Genomic DNA, 17,432 nt, shown 5'->3' with positions numbered 1-17,432 from the left:
ATGCACAACTCATCTGTCACCCCACCCCCCACCCACCCTCTCTTTGTTCCACTTCCAGCGTTTAGACTGCAGCCTGCACAGAGCGGCGCTACGGGGCGAAAGCAGAACACATCACTTACAGGAAGGAGCATCAATCAAGCAAGTTGCGTCCCATAATTAGATTTGGGTTTATGTCCATCTTCCCTGGGCATTAATCCGCCCTGCGAGGACGCTGGAGCTACACTACAGCGGCTCCTGATGGATCTGCTCAGCGCATCTTCCTGCAGATCAACTGGAATCGCAGGTGCTGCCTGCAGGACGGAGAAGCTCGGGGGGTTGCCTCACCGTGCGTGTACCAGTTCGCTTTATTCAACCAATGATCACGTCATTACCTCCATCCAACACCCGCAACCCGGGAAGTCACAAACTATATGAAGTCCTTGTGTCGCATTTCCACAGAAACTTTTACAAGTTCAATAACCAACAGACGAAATGCGTGACTCAGAAAAAAAACTAGGATAAAACACGAAAGCACGATCAGACATTCACCAGGTAAAAAAGTTCTTACCAACTTTCCTGTCAATCATCCCCAACCACCATGTCTTTATTTTACAGCCACTTCTGATTTATAAGTTAGTGTCTTTAAAACAGGCTATATGCAGGCTATGTGGTTATGCATAAGGAATTTGTGGGAAAAAATACTGTTTGGACAAAAACTGTACAGTGGAGGGAGATGACTACATAGATGAAAATATAAGAAAAAGAAAGAGAGAAGCGTCTTTACTTACAATTTACAGGGGATCAAAAAGCATCGCAGCGAGCCTGATGAGTCTGACGGCTCCGTTCCCTGATTTCCACCTTAGTTACACAGATACAGAGGGAGTAGACATCGCACCCAGATCTCTGCTTTCTGGTCTTGTGCGATGCTGCAGAAAAAAATCCGCTGCAGTCCAAGAAAACAGAGGGGCTGCGGGGGAAGCGTGAGTGCGATGGGAGAGAGGAGAGGAGAGGAGAGGAGAGGAGAGGAGAGGAGAGGAGAGGAGAGGAGAGGAGAGGAGAGGAGAGGAGAGGAGAGGAGAGGAGAGGAGAGGAGAGGAGAGGAGAGGAGAGGAGAGGAGAGGAGAGGAGAGGAAGGGATCTAGTAGTAGTGGACAGACTGAGAACAATAGGAGCAGGTCTGCATCCGTTTAATACACTTTAATACCCTTTGACAAAAGTCCTGAGATGATGCGGATTACATGCTGCCAGAGGAGACAATTGTGGGGACTGGAATGTGGATCTTGGCAAGAAGTTTACTGTAACTTCCTCTGACAATCTTTGGACCACATTGACAGAATAAAACCTGCATCACTGGTTCTATTTACAATGCCCTATAAAATTATTATTATTATTATTGCTATTATTTATTTTATTTTGGGTTTAGGGGGTAGCTATGTGATTAACCAATGTAAAGTAGCAAGTTAGTGTCATCTGTCCCCGCTCCCAGCTCTCATTAGCTTCTCTGTCCCTGCTGAAGAAAAGCAGCATGATGTTGCTAACATGTTCCACGATGCCGTGTTCGCTGATGTGGAGTGTTAGTTTTCCTCTACGCATACTTCAGTTTTTGTCTCATCTGACCACAACACCATCTTCAACGTGTTTGCTTGTTCTCCCCAAAATTGCAAACAGGGGTTCTTCATCTTATTCTTAACAGTGGTGATCTTCTTGCTATTTGTCCATAAAAGCTAGATTTGTGTAGTGTATGACTTGTAGTTGTCCTGGTGACAGATTTGCCCTGAACTGTGAATCTCTGCAGCTCCTCCAGAGTCACCATGGGGCAATTGGCTGCTTACCTGATTAATGCTTGTCCATATGCACCGTTTGCGAATGAAGAATTGCTCTGTGAAATGTTCAAAGCTTAGGATATAGTTTTATAACTTAACATTCCTGTAAATTTTTGCACAACTTCCTCCCTCACCCATCCGCTGTTGCTTGGTTTTCATGATGCTTTTTGTTTACTAATGTTGTCTAACGAACCTCTGAGGCCTTAACAGAACAACTAGGTTTACACTGGGATTACATTTGTGTGAACTATGTGTACTAATTAGGTGCCAGCATGAAGGAATGGATGGCATTGGAGTTTTTAGGGCTATTAGAGTAAAAGGGGTTGAATACACACCCATTCCACACTTTTAAGATTTTTATCTGAGATACATTTTCCTTTACCTTCTACTTCATGGTTATGCACAAGTTTGAGTTGGACTGTCACACATAATCCAAATAAAATACATTGCTGTTTGTGGTTGTAACATGACCAAAAAACATAAACAGATATGAATGCTTACTACAGAGAGAAGCTGTAAACTCACAGAGAAACGCCACCAGCTGGGATTCGAACCCATTCTAGTGAGTTCTTCCTAATCTTCAATTATAAATAGTGTTTGTTCGTTTGTTTGTTTGTGTGCTTAAGGCCTCTTGTATGGCTATGTGTTAATCAAAGATATGGCTGTTCAACACCAGAGAGGATTTTCAAACCTCAGTCCAATCACGAGACAGTGGCTTGTTTACTTTTCACTTTGTCACTGTCAACCACATCCACACATGGTACTTCTAATATGATATTGACCTATTTCATCATGCTTTAGCTGTTTAGCCGCAGTGTCTTGCTTAATGAATTTTAATTGCAGATATTTCCCCACCTACCAGCGTTTTAAATCAAAAGATGAGGGGAAATTAAATCAGCTTTTGTTAGTGTATTGTTAGCATAAGTAAACTAGAGCTGCTGGTGATGGGGAAAGACTGAAAAATGCAGGTCTCCACTAAAGTAATTGTACATTGCAATATTTTACAAACCTCTAATTAGAGCAGTTTTTTCTGGAATAAAACCACACTTGTTCTGAGTTGTTTAGTTGGATGAATTATATAGAGTTTAATTGATTTCTATTTATATGCTTCAGGGAGCACATAATTCAGTGCATTAAAACAAAGAGGGGTTGTTGGAGAGGTCTGCTTGTAAATGCATCAGGATGCACTGCTTTGTTTTTCTTCTAATTATACAGTACAGCCATCCTCCAGCTCATGCCTCCCACACTAACACAACTTTGAAAATGCATTTTTAGAACAACGGAGCTGCTTGTTTTTGCCACAACTTTCAAATCTGAGAAACCCATAAATTTTCCCTAATACCTCCATGTGTTCAGTATCCCTGGGCATAGTTCTGAACTCTCACATTCCTTCTTATCTTCTCACTGATATCTTTCTCTCTTATTTTTTTTTTTTTTTTAGAAATAAACAAAATACTTTTTGTACAGGTGGCATCTATAAATGTAAGGTTCAGGAGTTTTCGTGCTGTCACACAGTTTCCCTACCTTGCCATGTTGGTGTATGGAAAAGCACCAGTTATGCAGTTTTAAATGTGACAAAATGAAGCAAATTTTTGGAGCATCATTTTCTATCATGTATGCACAGTATATTTGTCACTTTTGATTTGACTGTTTGAATAGTGCATGTCTACTGGGAGCAAAGGAGTGGAAAATCTCAGTATTTCATTGCATCAAGATGGGGTGGGTAGCTTTTTATATCTAAACATCCGCTGATCGCATGGGACATTCTCATGGGTAGATTCTCACATCTACAGGCAGAGCAATGCAGAGCAATACAAATAAAAACAACCTGAACTGTGGCAAAAAAGACTGTGTAAGATTATGCAACAACAATGAAATACATTATTTAAAGACATTTGAGGCCTTGCTACCAAATATTCTATGACCAACTGTTGTGGTTTTATAACAAAGTGGAAGCAATTGGGAACAACAGCTCAGCCATTGAGTTGAAGTGCCATGTAAAATCACAGATGATGCACAGTTGGCAGCTTTGTACATATTAAATGGCTACAGACCTCCAATCTTTGCCTAGTTTCATAGAATAGGTTTTCATTGACCAGGCAGCTGTTTCCAAATCTTCAAAGCATCAACAAGTGTAATCTTTTTCCCATTTCCATTTAATGAGATATGAATTTATCACCTCAGCCTTCGAAAATTACAAAAAGTGTCCATCTGCACCAGCTTCCTTTGCTGGGGACCAAGTTTTTTACCATTCTTGACCTGCAGTCAGGGGTTGCACAAAATTATTCCAAGGGCCAGAAATGGTCCCCGGGCCACACTTTGGACGCACCTGATTTAGAGTGAGGAATCCATCTTTTCTGTCTATCAACCTGATGGACATGTCTAGGTTGGATGGTTACCAGGATAACAGTACTTGCCTGGCTCCACTGTGAGAGCTCTGAAGTGTGATAGAGGGTGATATTATTGTGCAGGGTTGTTGTTTTTCCAGGCTTTGGGCTTGGCTCCTTAGTTCCAGGGAAAGGAATCTCCTCATTCTGCAGATTACAAAGATGTTTAGACAATTTAATGCTCCTGACAATTTGGGAACAGTTCCAGAATTGCCGCTTTCAGTTTGTTGAGATTATGAATCTGAGAATATTATTTAATATTTATAATTTAATACGTAATATTTTATCAAATAATATTTCGGTCTGTTAAGGGTTGTCCTGTGAATAACAGCCCAGTAAGGCGATGGTATTAGGACAAAATAGAAAGGTGTGAGACGAGCTCTGACATTATTGAGCAGCATAAACTCTGCACACACATGGAATGAATTCACACAATTTCTTAAAATACAAGAATTTATTAACTAAAATAAGTTAAGTCAAAGTCAAACATATTTCAATCAACAAACTCTTTACTATGCTAAAACAATCCAATTAAACTACCAAGCAGAATTAAAGAATGACGAAGACTAATGAGCTATGTACAATATAAACAAGTTGATTAAAGATTATTGAGAACCATGACCAAAAGAGTGATGCAACATTACCATGCAATGTTTATGTTTGAGAACCAAGGATTATCTTGAAGAATCTGGAAATGAAGTTAAGTTAGTCTTGGGACTAACATAGGCAATAATCAGCATACCTGTAGACAACCCTTCACAATGCAAGATCAGATAAAATATTATTTTAATAAAATAATGTTTTAAAGAATGATCTGCTAAATATAACCAACCTTCTGGATGATTAATTCTCAACGGTGTCTCATTAGCTGCCTTTATTTTTTAAATAATATTTAAATAAATATTATCAAAGGAAATGGTAAAATATTTAAGGGAATATTTTGGAAAAGAGCCAAATCTTTCTGGAGAAATTGGGCTTAATGGTGTTTACTTAGTTATCAAATTTAGTAAAATGATGTTAGGGACACATTATTTACTGGATTGAAAACTAAACCTTTCTGGGTAAATATTATTTGGCAGCAAGCACGTGTCCTTACCTGTTATCAGTTGAAGCTAACAAAGGAGGCTGATAGCTTAGTACCAGAATCAAACACACACCTTTAAAAATACCATCAATAAAAGGGTTAAAATGCATAAGTGCGGACAGCGCTTTATGGCCAATCTTCTGTGTTTAAAATCACCCTTTAAATAAAGTTTGTGGGCGTTGTTTGGCCTTGGGTGGTTCCGGCTCGGTTTCTGGTTCCTTGTCTTGGTTCCGGTTACTGACGCCGGTCCCTTTTCTGTCTGGGGGAGGGGGTTCGGGGGGTCTGCATGGTTCGAGTGTGCGGGCTGGCCGGGGTTGGTCTCAGGGTGGATTGGTCTCGGCTTCCGGATGGGTTTTGGTTTTGGCTCTGTGGGCTCTCTTGCCTTTTGTGGGCCTCGGGGTGGGTCTTCTTGCGGAGCTGCTTCTGGCAGGGGTATGGTTGTCGGGCATGTTCTAGGACCTGGATGCTGTGGGTCTCCTTTTTGTGGGAGTGCACTTTCATGGGGGGCTTTGTTTTTGGGGGGCTGGTGGGGGCGCATTTGCGCAGTGTGAGCTTTGTGTGCAGCTTTTGCTTTGGGTGCTCTTTGCTGCATTCCGTCCTCCGCTCTATGGCGTGCTGTGGCGTTGGGGCGGTGGTCCTGTGCGCGGCGGCTCTGACCTCCGGGCGTGGGTGCGGCAGGGTGGGCGTCGCTGAGCTCTGCGCTTGCATCTGGCTTCTCTGCCTCATACTGGGGTGGGGTATGCTCGTTTGTGCTGGATGGTTCCTGGTGGGTTGTGTGTGCTTGGGGTTAGTGGTCTTCGCCGTGCCCCCACGAATGCACAGAAGGATGTGTGTTGTTGCTGTGGCGGTGGCTCGGGGGGATCTGCGGTCTGGCTCGGCTCTATCGTTTTTGCTTGGCTGACCTGGATGTAGGTGGGTCTGCGTCTCTGGATGGGTGTGTGGCCTCTTTGCTGCGTGTGCTGGGGCCTTTCTGTGGCACACTTCGGCTTGCTGGGCCGGCGTCTTTCCCTTGGGCATGGTAGTGGGCGGGGTGGTGCATCGTGGAGTCTGCTTGACTGCCTGGCTGGCCCTGTGGTCTCGGTTTGCCAAAACTTCATAAAATGAAAAATGTTTAGATCATTTCAATCTAAATCACTTCTATCTCTCTTATTATTATTAAGGTGCGGCAGCTCTTTCAACAAAGGGTTGGCTTCCAGCTAACCTCCGGAGCAGTGGCTGGAAGACGGCTTGTTCTGTCCGCTGACCACACTGCATGTTACCAAGGGATGCGGCTCCTGTTGTCGTCCTCTCAGACCGGGAAAAACGCTCCACTCACTATTGTAGAGACAGCGTCTCTACGGGGAATCCTCTGGGACACAGTTTGCTTCTGCAGGCCTCAGAGACAAAGTAAAGCAATGCTTATACCTTAATTTCCTTTCTTTATGAATGAAATCACCGGGTACACAAACAGTGATTCACTCGCACTTAACTTTGCATATGATCGCGTGATCTTATGACACCCTTGGATCCAGTTTGAAGAGTTTATGTCTTTTTGCCAGCAAAGAGACATTAGCGTGCTCTCTCACCGGCCAGCCTCGGGTTTTATGTGGACAGTGGCATCATGGGAGGTTTGCTGTTACCCCCAATTCCTAAGTTGTGCCGGATGTAGGTTATTGCAATTTATTTTGAAAGTTCCAGAAAAGTCCATACCGCATTTCCTGTTGTAACTCATGGCTGTGGGTCCCAACAAGTTCCAACCTGACTGTGCACAAAGCAAGGTCCATAATAACATAGATGAGCAAACATGGTAACTCGTAACTTCGTATGCAGCCATCTACAAATTGCTCATAATAAGATGCTAATGGCATCAAAGAAAAACTTTACTCTACAAACCAATAGGTGTTGCAACAATATTTGTTCCTAGTTTTTGTACTTCAATTATGTCATTTTAGCAGCTCCTAGTCATAAAAAAGGTTTTAAGACTCAGTTTCACAAGTACGTAGCCTCGTCTTTGGCTTCTATATCCAGTCATTCAGAAAAGTGTGTGATAAAGCAGGCAAGCATTGAGATAACATGAATGTTGTTAAGGAACGAGATAAATTGCCTCTGAATGAGCTTATCTGCTTACTTCAAGGTTACTTATCTTTCTTAACACAAGTGGTAAAAGGTTGCAAAGACGAACAGGAAGACAAGCAGCATATTGACGTGTTAACATTTGAGGAGTACTGAAGAAGCAAAGTTTGCATTTGGATTTTTGTCAGACACTACTTCAGAGATTCTTACCACCACTTTTATTGTTTGGGTGTTGGTCTGTCTGTGGCATTCACCAAAATACCTTTTTTCTCTTTTGTCCACATGTCAAACCTTGCATTGATCATTACATGAATACAGTTTATGAAAGTGGAGGAAAGTTACAAATCTCTTTTCATTTTCTGTAACTTGGAAAGATCCATGAGAACAGCTTCTTCTTCCATTGCTGTGTAATCTTTATGCCTCACACTGCCAAATCCCCAGAGCAGATATTTTTGTCTTCTAACCTTTAGCAAATGCCAAAGACTCAAGTCATATTGTTCCCTATACAAAAAAAGAAGAAAGTATTTTAGATTTGATTGTTTTGGCATATGAATAACCCAGTTTTAAATTTGCTTCTTCTCTAAGTGAGGAGCTCTTAAGAAATTACATTAATTGCTTACAGATTATTGCACATGTAGTGCAAGGGAGCTTTGAATTTGATATGGAAGCACTAAACTGTTTATCAGACTGTTTTATCATTGCATTTACTTGTATTCTATTCCTCTATGGCACAAATTCAACATCACATCTTTATTTAGCCTTCAGAATGACCAAGTTATTCTTTTGATGTGAAGAAATTAGTAAAATGCCATATCTGAATCTGTCTCATCTCCAAATTGCATATACTAATTAGAAACCCTACAAATGACATCTGTGTGAGAGAGTGTGTGTGGGAGTACAGATGTTATTAAGTAAATCTGACTAAAGAAGCTTTCACAAATCCCATTGCGGTTTTGGGGAAAACCTAGTACATCTCATGAGCTTGTAGAACCATCTTGAGCAGCAATAACTTGTACTAGTCATCTTCTGTTTGACTTTTTGCTATTATTTCCAAAAGGTATTGTCTTTGTTATCCAAAAGGTAAGGGTTAAATCTAGAACCAAATTAAATCTAGAACCAGTTTCTCAAAAATCGAGACTTTGACTGACTCACCTGAAAACGCAGATTTATTCTCATTTTAAGACACTCCATTTTTGATGCACTGCTGTGATTGAGATCATTGCCCTGTTGATGTTTTACCTGTGCAGAGATAGCTCACATTTAACTCCATAGGACTTTGGTATAAACACGAGGTTATAGTTGTCTATACATTGTGTCCAGATGCTGTAACTGCATCTCCTGTCCACCACCATGCTTGATACTTGGTATGAGGTGTTTGTGCTAACAGACTCTATTTGGCCAAACCTGGTGGTGGCCAGCCATCTCGAATTTTGACAAATCTGTCCAAATAAAATTGTTCCAGAAGTCTTGTGGTGCATTCAGATAAACTTTGCAAACCGAAGTCTTCCTGCCATACTGTTTTTTAGAGAATAAATAGGGGTGTACCAGTACATACAAAAATCATTGTTTAGCACATCCATACATTGCTGTGAAGGTTTTGCATCTTTTACATCACTGTGGAGGAATTTAGGTCCACTCTTCTTTACAGAATTGTTCAGATTTTGCCACATTGGAGGGTTTTAAATCATAAAAACCAGCAACATTCAATGTTTATCAATTGTTCCCACATTGGAGGGTTTTAAATCATGAAACCCAGCCACATTCAATGTTTATCAATTGTTTTATGGTTTCATCAATTACAGCAAGTTTGCCAGATCCCTAAGCAGTGAAGCATTTATCTACCACCATCGTATTTGATTGTCAATATCATGTTCTTTTTCTTAAATGCTTAGTTTTACAGGGGAGGACACACCCAAAGATAATTTCTTTTTTAAAAATAAAAGAAGGGTTTTTGCGTTTTTTGGGGGCTTTTGTTTGGCTTTGTAGCCTCCCATTACTGTGTTTGTTTTTTTTTTGGCCAATCTCTTTTCTATTATTGAATTTATTGAATTGCAAACACTTGAATCAAGTGAGCCCTGCAGTGCTTTATGTTTCTTTGTTCTTTTGTAAACTCCTGGATAACTCCATGATACATTTTTGAAGTAAGTTTGGTAGGTCGGTCATTCCTGGGAAGGTTCATTACTGTTCCATGTTCTCTTGAGTTGTGGATAATTGCTTTCATTTTGGTTCACTAGAGTCTGAAAGCCTTAGAAATAAACTTGTATCTCTTTCCAGACTGATAGAAGTCAATGAGTTTGTTTCTAATGTCTTGTTAATTATAGAGTAAGATGTGTCCCTTTTGGTTCCGTTTCAACGATTCTTTGGTTCTACGGGTCTGGCAGTAGCCATTGCTGGTTGTGGCTAGGGAAATTAACCTTAGCTTTTCCACAAAATGTGGTTAATTCACAAGACAGATGATTATTCTTTCACATAGGGCCAGCTTGGTTAATCATCATTTGAAAACTGCACGTTGTATTTACTCAGATTATCTTTCTACAATATTAAAATATGTTTGATGATCTGAAACATTTAAGTTTGTTTTAAAAAAAGAAAGAACAAAGAAGAAAATAATAAAGCTACAAAAAATATTCCCTCAATTATTTTCTCCAAAATAAGTAATAAAATCCATGGAAAAGCAAAAAATCTAAATATATAAAAATGGCCTAAACGAAAATGAGGTCAACTAAGCCAAACACAAATAAAGATAACAAACATGACTGACCTAACCACACTGGGGAAATATATACAAAGAGGCTACCCTACACAAATCGAGGCGGAAGGACACTTACAAACAACATTTAATAAACATAGGGAACTAGATAAAGCCAACAAATCATAACTACAAAACTGAAAAAATTTAACTAATGACAATTTCCAATCATTAAAATTTTCAGATGTTGTAGCTTGTCCCCTGCTTTCAGCAGACTGATGGATTCTTCCACTTCGTCATGTTGCATCGTAATAAGTTATCTCCCCAGCCATTTCTTAACATTTCAGAAAAAATGGAGATCAATATGGCTAGCAATCTAACCAAACATAAGAGAGCTGTTTACCAAATGTTTGCACCCAACTGTCTCAAAGAAATATTGCAGAAAAGACCCATTTTAAACCAACTTTACTGGTGAAAAAGAAAATATAATGAAATAAATACAAGCACTAAGAAATTGCTGGAGAAACCGCCACAGTGGCCATCCAACTTTCCCAGAATCAACCTTAAACAATAATAACTGGGGGAATAAGACTGTGAGACCAAAATGAAAAGGATAGAGGGTAGGTTTCTTTGGTTCATGACCCCTCTGGTGAGAGTACTGTGGTCAACACATAGAACCATTGTGTGCCTAAGGTCTTTCTGCTAAATGAAAAATGAACACTGACTCATTTTACCCCTTAGGCAATGAACCATCCAGTTATAACATGTTTGTGCAATGGTATGAAGAAGCCTCTGGTGATAACCCGAGGTAAGGAGAAAAGTAAAACTTTGAAGTGATAAAATTGCAGAAGTTTATCAGCCAATACATTATTCACTTTGAATATTTTTAAAATAATGTTTACATAAGCTTTGAACAGACATGTTTCAAAGTTTTTAGATTTACAGAAACATCCATGTACATGGAATATCAAAGTTTCTCGGTGTACACTTTTTTAGTAATATTCTAGGAAATTAATGCTTAGAAAATATGTTTTTATAATTATGTCACTTGTAAAATCCTAATGAGTAAGCCCATCTGACAAACACTAGCAGAACATTTACTGTCATATAGCTAGTTATCTCGAATATTAAAATCATTTCCCTCAGCAACACTAAAATTATAAATTGGTAAACATTCTGTACAAAAACTGCCTTCCTCAACTGCATAATATCAAGAAATGAATAATAAACAATAATAATAAACAGTCTAAAATAAATAAATAAGTCAACTTATTCTGAAGCCATGGCTCATTTAAGTTTAATACAGCCACTTTTCTAACTTTTAGTCGCCTTTGGCTGTGCTGCAATCCCAAGACTTGTTATGATTCTGGCACGTCTGCTCTACCCTGTCTCCCTGGCTGCAATCAGCAGATTAGATGCACCTGGTGGCTGCTGCAGTGTAGTGCAATCTGTGGCATGCCATACACCTGTGTCTTCCCTGATATATACCGACTCTGACAAGCAGACGGTGCCAGATTTTTGAAAGCCATCGTGTGAGTAGATATCCAGCGTTCCTTCCTGTCGGATCATTGTTCTTGACCTTGCCTTGCCTTTTGGATTTATGCTTCTGCCTGCTCCCTGTCGGACTATTTGGATTCTTGTTGTCGACCTTGTTTCCTGCATCTGGTTTTTGCCTCTGCCTGCCCCTTGCCTGACGCCTCTTGTTCCGATCGTTGACCCTGTTTCTGTTCTTGGATTATTGAGCCAGTCTAGCCCTCGGATTATTCAGCCTGGAGTCACTTCTTACCTGTGCTGTGGAGATCACCGCCTGCCGCCCACTGAGGTTTCCCCTCTGGGTTTCAAGTTCCACTCAAGACAAAAGCAGGTTAGTGGCTTTTCTGATCCCTGCAAAATCTGGAGAGACTACAAGTCACTAATCCCTCTTTCTGCCTCAGTGATTCCTGGAAGCTGTGAGGAGTGTTACCTGTGTGACGTTTTCCTGTGGCTAAATAAACCTTTTAAACTTTCAGTACTGTGTCTGGCTGAATCTTGAGTCCGCCTTTTTCTGATTCATAGCAAGACTAGCTTGTTAAGAAACAAAAAAAAAGTTGAGGTTTGTTACTTACTGTATTCATTTGCATTCCTTTGTTAAAGTCTATCTGTATTTTTGTGTATCTGTCTGTGAAGACACCTTTAGAGGAACAACCTCAAGGAAAATTTAGGCATTTACTGTTTTAACTTACACACAAAAATAGAGTACCAAACTTTAATAGAGTACCAAACAACCTCATACTGAAGTCGCAATTGCACCTTGTATATGTGTATATTGTATATATGTATTTAAGGACATAAAGATTTATGCAGAATATATCTTATAACGCAAAAAACAGAAAAACAAAGAAAAAAACCCAGAGAGCAAAGTGTACCGGAGTCAAATTCCTTGTTTGTTGTATGTATGAACTTGGCAATAAAGCTGATTCTGATTATGATTCTGAAAAAGTGGGGTTTCTGGAGTTTACATAAATGATGTATGGACATGTTTTTATTCATATTAACAGTCAATCGCAAGTTCAGTCCAATTGGTACATAGGGAGTCAGAGCAGGAGGGCTTTCTGGGAGATACTGATTCTGGTGAGTATTCACTCACCCACCCAAATAATTGAACTGTTGTCTAATCACTTCTACTGGTGTATAAATCCAGCACCTATGCATTGCTATCAGGAGCTCATTGAATTCCAGCATGGTACTGTGATAGGATGCCACTGTGCATCTGTGTGGATGGCAGCTATGTCAAGTTTTCATTTCTCTCTCTGCATTTCAGAAAAAACACTTATAATTGGGTTCACTTTTAACTGAGGGTCTTCACAGTCAGTAGGTTTATCTTACTCGACATGCTACCATCACTTTCAGCTTAAACATAGTTATAGAAAAAGCATAAAAATCCTCTTAATATGTGATTCAGAATTGGTCTAAGTGCTGTTACATTTTTGATGTGTCTCAAGTGGATTAATATGGCACAGCAACTTAGGGTATACTGTAACCTCACAGAGATGTCACAGTAGCGTCACTCCACACGTCATTTATGACATTTCTTCTCATTCAGCTTTATGTCTAGGTTGAAGAACGCTGATGGCACTGTATGTCAGGTGATGTTGTTTATCTTTAACAACAGTCACACAAATTGCACAGGCCCACTTTTTAGGGAACAGTATCTGAATTATAGTCAGAAACAACTCTGCCCCATCCTCTCTTACACACATAGAAGGTGGGCACGGCATCCCATATTGCATGCTATAATTTGTCATCTTCTATTAGCATGGTGGATAATAGATGGATAGTGACAGTGATGCTAATTGCTTTTCTCCGCTTTGTCAACCAGAGGTTGGCGGAAGAGACAGCAGAAGTAGGAGGAAGGGAAACAAGTAAAGGTGAGAGAAGTTTAATCATTCCTTAGGTTTTCTACGGCGATTAAAATTACGTCACTATGAGTAATGTGATCAGGTTTCGTTCTTTATATCTTCTTTTTGCATTGACCATACTCTAGTAATGACTCCTCACTTTTCTGTATGGTTTTAAAGTATCTCATTAATTAAACTAATGTTAGCTGTATACCATTAAAATCAGCTTTCATCCACGGATAGTTGTGCACTTTTCCAGTGCTGTCTTCTGCTCCTCTCTTGGACAGGGTACTCCTTCTGTATTGCACTTTCACCTGTGTTGGATGGGTGCAAAAACTTGTAATCACTCATGTAAAAACTTTGTGTTGCAAGGCACCTGCACTATGCCTTCCTCCCTGTGTGTGTGAGATCATTGTTATCTTTGTGAGAACCAGCCTCCTTTCCGTCTCACACACACACACCCTGTCTGAACTGTCTGTTGAACTGTGCATATAAATAAAGAGATAGGGTGTCAAAAACTTTGTAGTTTCACTGCAAAGTGGGCTACCCTTGCTGCAAGTAACTCTGACTGTATCGTTCTTACCTCTGAGTTGACTAAATAATACCTAACATTTATTGGTCCTTCGTAGCCGGATTAATTCAATAACCTTATTTCTCTTTGCTTTAACAGTGACTCTGGGATCTGTGGGGGAAGCCTGACGTCGAGCGAAGCACCGCTGCACAGCCTCCATTAGCCGGAGTGGCTGAAAGTCCCGGTGTGTGTGAATTCACACCTGGCCAGTGGGTTATTGCCTTCCTCGGCGCGGGGTGACTCTCACAGGGTCCAGAGAGTCACCAAGAAGTCAACTCCGAGGTGAGACAGTTTTAAAATACAGTTCATAGGAAAAGTACTTAACAGTCGGTAGTGCGTCGCCGGTAAGGACGCTGCATTCGAATGGTTTTATTCCACCGTGAAAGGAATAGTGACAAATTTGGTACAATCCCGCTGTGAAGGGGATTAAAGAAAACGACTGAGGATTATTCCCCTGCGAGGGAATAGAGTAAGCGCTATAAAAGTAAAAAGAACGGAGTAAATTGAGCTCATAAAATAACACCAAGTTAACTTAGAAAAACTGCAAGGTACCTGAAACTAACTGTGTGACTGTGTTGTGTGTGTATGGATGACTAAGCATTTTGGAAATTAAGGTCGGATTTCATTCCAGAAAATTAACACCGCTGCGAATTAGTCGCAGTAGAAGGCCGTGTTAATGTCCTCTCCTTAAAGTCTCATGCCAGTGACCTTTTATCTGGGACATTTATACTACAATTAAACTAACATAAAACATAATGGGGAAGAAACAAAGTAAACTAATTGACTTAGAAGGGGAGGTAAAGTTTATGGAGAACTATGTAAAAGGAGCAGGTATGATCTGTCATAGATAAAAAATAAAAAAACATGGGTTTTTGGGCAAATTAGATACAAAGGATGTCTTAAAATTACAAGGGGATCTAAAATTAGAAATAATGAAAACTAAAAAGAGAAAAATAACAAAGAACAATGTGGAAAGAACAGAGAAAAATCTCTGATTTAACAGAAATATGTACACGATGGCATAAAAATACGGATTTTCAGGTAACTTAATTATCACTGAAATCCTAAAACTACACGGGGATCTTAAACTGGAGATTATGCATTCAAAAGATTCAAGAGACAATAAAAAGCCTTGCCAGATTATAATTTCAAAGAGGACTTTTCAGTCCCTGAGTGCACACAGTTGATAAACAGATTAAAACAAAAAGATGAATTTAAAAAAAAACAATAAGAGCAGCCTTTAACTGACATAGCCATAATACTGATGCCTTAAGAAAAGCACAGAAAAAAAACTTTCAGCTTAACTGAAAACAAATAAAGGGGGGCGGACTGCCACCCATCCCAGTTTAGAATACCAAGGTAGCCCCAAATTATAAAGACTAAGAGATGGTTTTAGAGGACGTGGTAAAAGAAGTTAAAATAGGAGGTGACAATGTGGACAACATGGAAACTGTCCAACTGGACAACCCAGTGAACAATGACTAGAGAAGAGAGAACAGAATGTTGTTAAAGTAATCTGAGAGTAAAAGATTTTGTAGGCAAGCATTAGTGAGAAACAGGTGCTTTAAAAATCATTCTATGGTGTTATACTACCAACAATATCATGATAAAATGCAAAAGATTCATTTTAGAGGGAAATAATTCCATATTTGGCTCAGATTGTGTGCATTCTTGATTTTTCCTCTTTGAGAGAAGTTAAATTTCAGCTCTGTGAAATGAACTTGACAAAGAGATGCAGCTGCCTGAAAACAAAGATAAAACTTCTGCAAACAGCTAGAAGCCTGTCTCTGCTGAAAGGTCTGAAAAAAAAAAAAAAATTGTAACTCTACCCTGCATGTGTCAAACTCAAGGTCCGCGGGCCAAAACCGGACCTCAGACGTTTAGTGATTCTCTAGAAGTAGAGCCTTTTAATATGGTGATTGTGTGCTTGAATGTTATTTTGTCAATCAATAAGCAGTTTTGTCTACATTCTGCCACAATCTGCCTTTTGAAAATGTTTTGAATCTTGCTCTTTATGTATAAAAAAAAAAAGAAAAGAAAAATTGGCTAAAGTCTGCAGACACAAAATGAACCTGGATTGAAGCTCTATCTATGTTTATTTAATCTGAGATCCTCTCCAAATGCAACAGTATATGTCAGTCTACATGAGATACTAACAACTTCACCTACTGATATAATATAAAGATCTGAGTGAATATGTGAAACAAACAATGATGAAAGTTTTTCAACAGGTGATGCTCATCCAGGAGGAAGACAGTGTTCCTAGGAAATGCAGCTCATTCATTAACAATCAATTTTTCTCCTATAGGTGGAAGTTTTGCTGACTAATCATAGGCTGGATCTATGAAACATTATGTGCACAGACCAAATGACCAAGGTTCTGACTGACTTATGAACCTCACTGACCTGACAATGATAACATGACACCCAACAGATAACACCTTTAAGGTGGACCCACTAAGACCACCTTATTGATTCTTGGTGAATAAAAAAAAGAATTGAAGCGTTCAAAACAGACCTTGTGGAAACAAAAGGGGTTATGAGGAAACAATGTGCATTTTAAGAATAATAGAAGTCAAATTATGCTCAAATTTTTGCAAATAAAATGACTCTGACAGAGAAATAAGTAAGTAGTGTGTGAATGGGAATGACTGATTTCATTGTAATGCATCTTTGAGGGACATTAAAAGCGCTAATAAAGGTCTGATGTTCTGATGATCTTTGCCAAATTTATATCTTAATAAGGTTTCCAGAATCTTTTTCGAAAAATCATATAAAGATGGCAAAAGTTCTACCTGTATTGAAAATACTGATAACCATAAGAAAGCTCATAGACCCGTCTTCAATTTTTCACAATTCTTTTACAAACAGGGTATTTAAACTTTCATGTGGCCAAATGTCTGTGTTTGACTTTCTGTTTTTGTGAAATAAATGTCTGTTTCATGTTATGTAAAAATTAGAGTCCTCAACATTACCATAATAATATTAGGTCAGTTCTCTATGGTAAAACAAAAAGATTTTAACAGACGTTTAGACTTTTTCCAGTCAGGTTCAAAATGATTGAATTAGACTCAAACTTAACATAAGATTAAATTAACCTTAACAGAACTGGACTGGACTGAAATAGAGAAAACTTGAGTTAATTGAAACAAACTTTAGTTACTTGAACTAAATACAAAGCTGACTGAAACTGTATGTTGTATCTATAAAACTGGGTAAGATAAACTAAGATTATAAGATATAATATGCCCTTCATTTTTTGTGTTCATCAGTGAGTGAGTTTTTATTTTTTATTTTTAATAAGAACTAAACCAAACATTATTTATAATAATAGCAACTACCAAAAATATTGATCTCATTTTTAAATGTAATAAGGACTTACTTTATAAAATATGATAAAAAAGAATAATAAGAATTTGGAAAAACAGAGGCTTTAAACCTCTGCAGGAACAGCACTGACACTGTCAAAG

General features: G+C 39.1%; 1 protein-coding gene and 1 long non-coding RNA gene across 2 annotated transcripts in view; one reads left to right on the top strand and one right to left on the bottom strand.

Moving 5' to 3' along the window:
• LOC124873099 (synaptic vesicle glycoprotein 2C-like) overlaps nt 1–933 on the bottom strand; it is a 106,674-nt gene extending 105,741 nt beyond the window's left edge. Inside the window, exon 1 of the mRNA XM_047373622.1 lies at nt 768–933. The gene's annotated coding sequence lies outside the window, so the exon portion shown is untranslated. The remainder of the gene's footprint in view (nt 1–767) is intronic.
• On the top strand, nt 68–14,108 carry LOC124873100. Its single transcript, XR_007039437.1, has 4 exons — nt 68–531; nt 12,552–12,624; nt 13,373–13,421; nt 14,062–14,108. It is a non-coding gene; the product is annotated as an uncharacterized LOC124873100 (long non-coding RNA).
• The last annotated feature ends 3,324 nt before the right edge of the window (nt 14,109–17,432 follow it).

The sequence above is a fragment of the Girardinichthys multiradiatus genome, chromosome 8 (assembly GCF_021462225.1).
Source record: "Girardinichthys multiradiatus isolate DD_20200921_A chromosome 8, DD_fGirMul_XY1, whole genome shotgun sequence".
NCBI classification, from domain to species: Eukaryota; Metazoa; Chordata; class Actinopteri; order Cyprinodontiformes; family Goodeidae; genus Girardinichthys; species Girardinichthys multiradiatus.
This window is presented reverse-complemented; position numbering and strand designations above follow the sequence as displayed.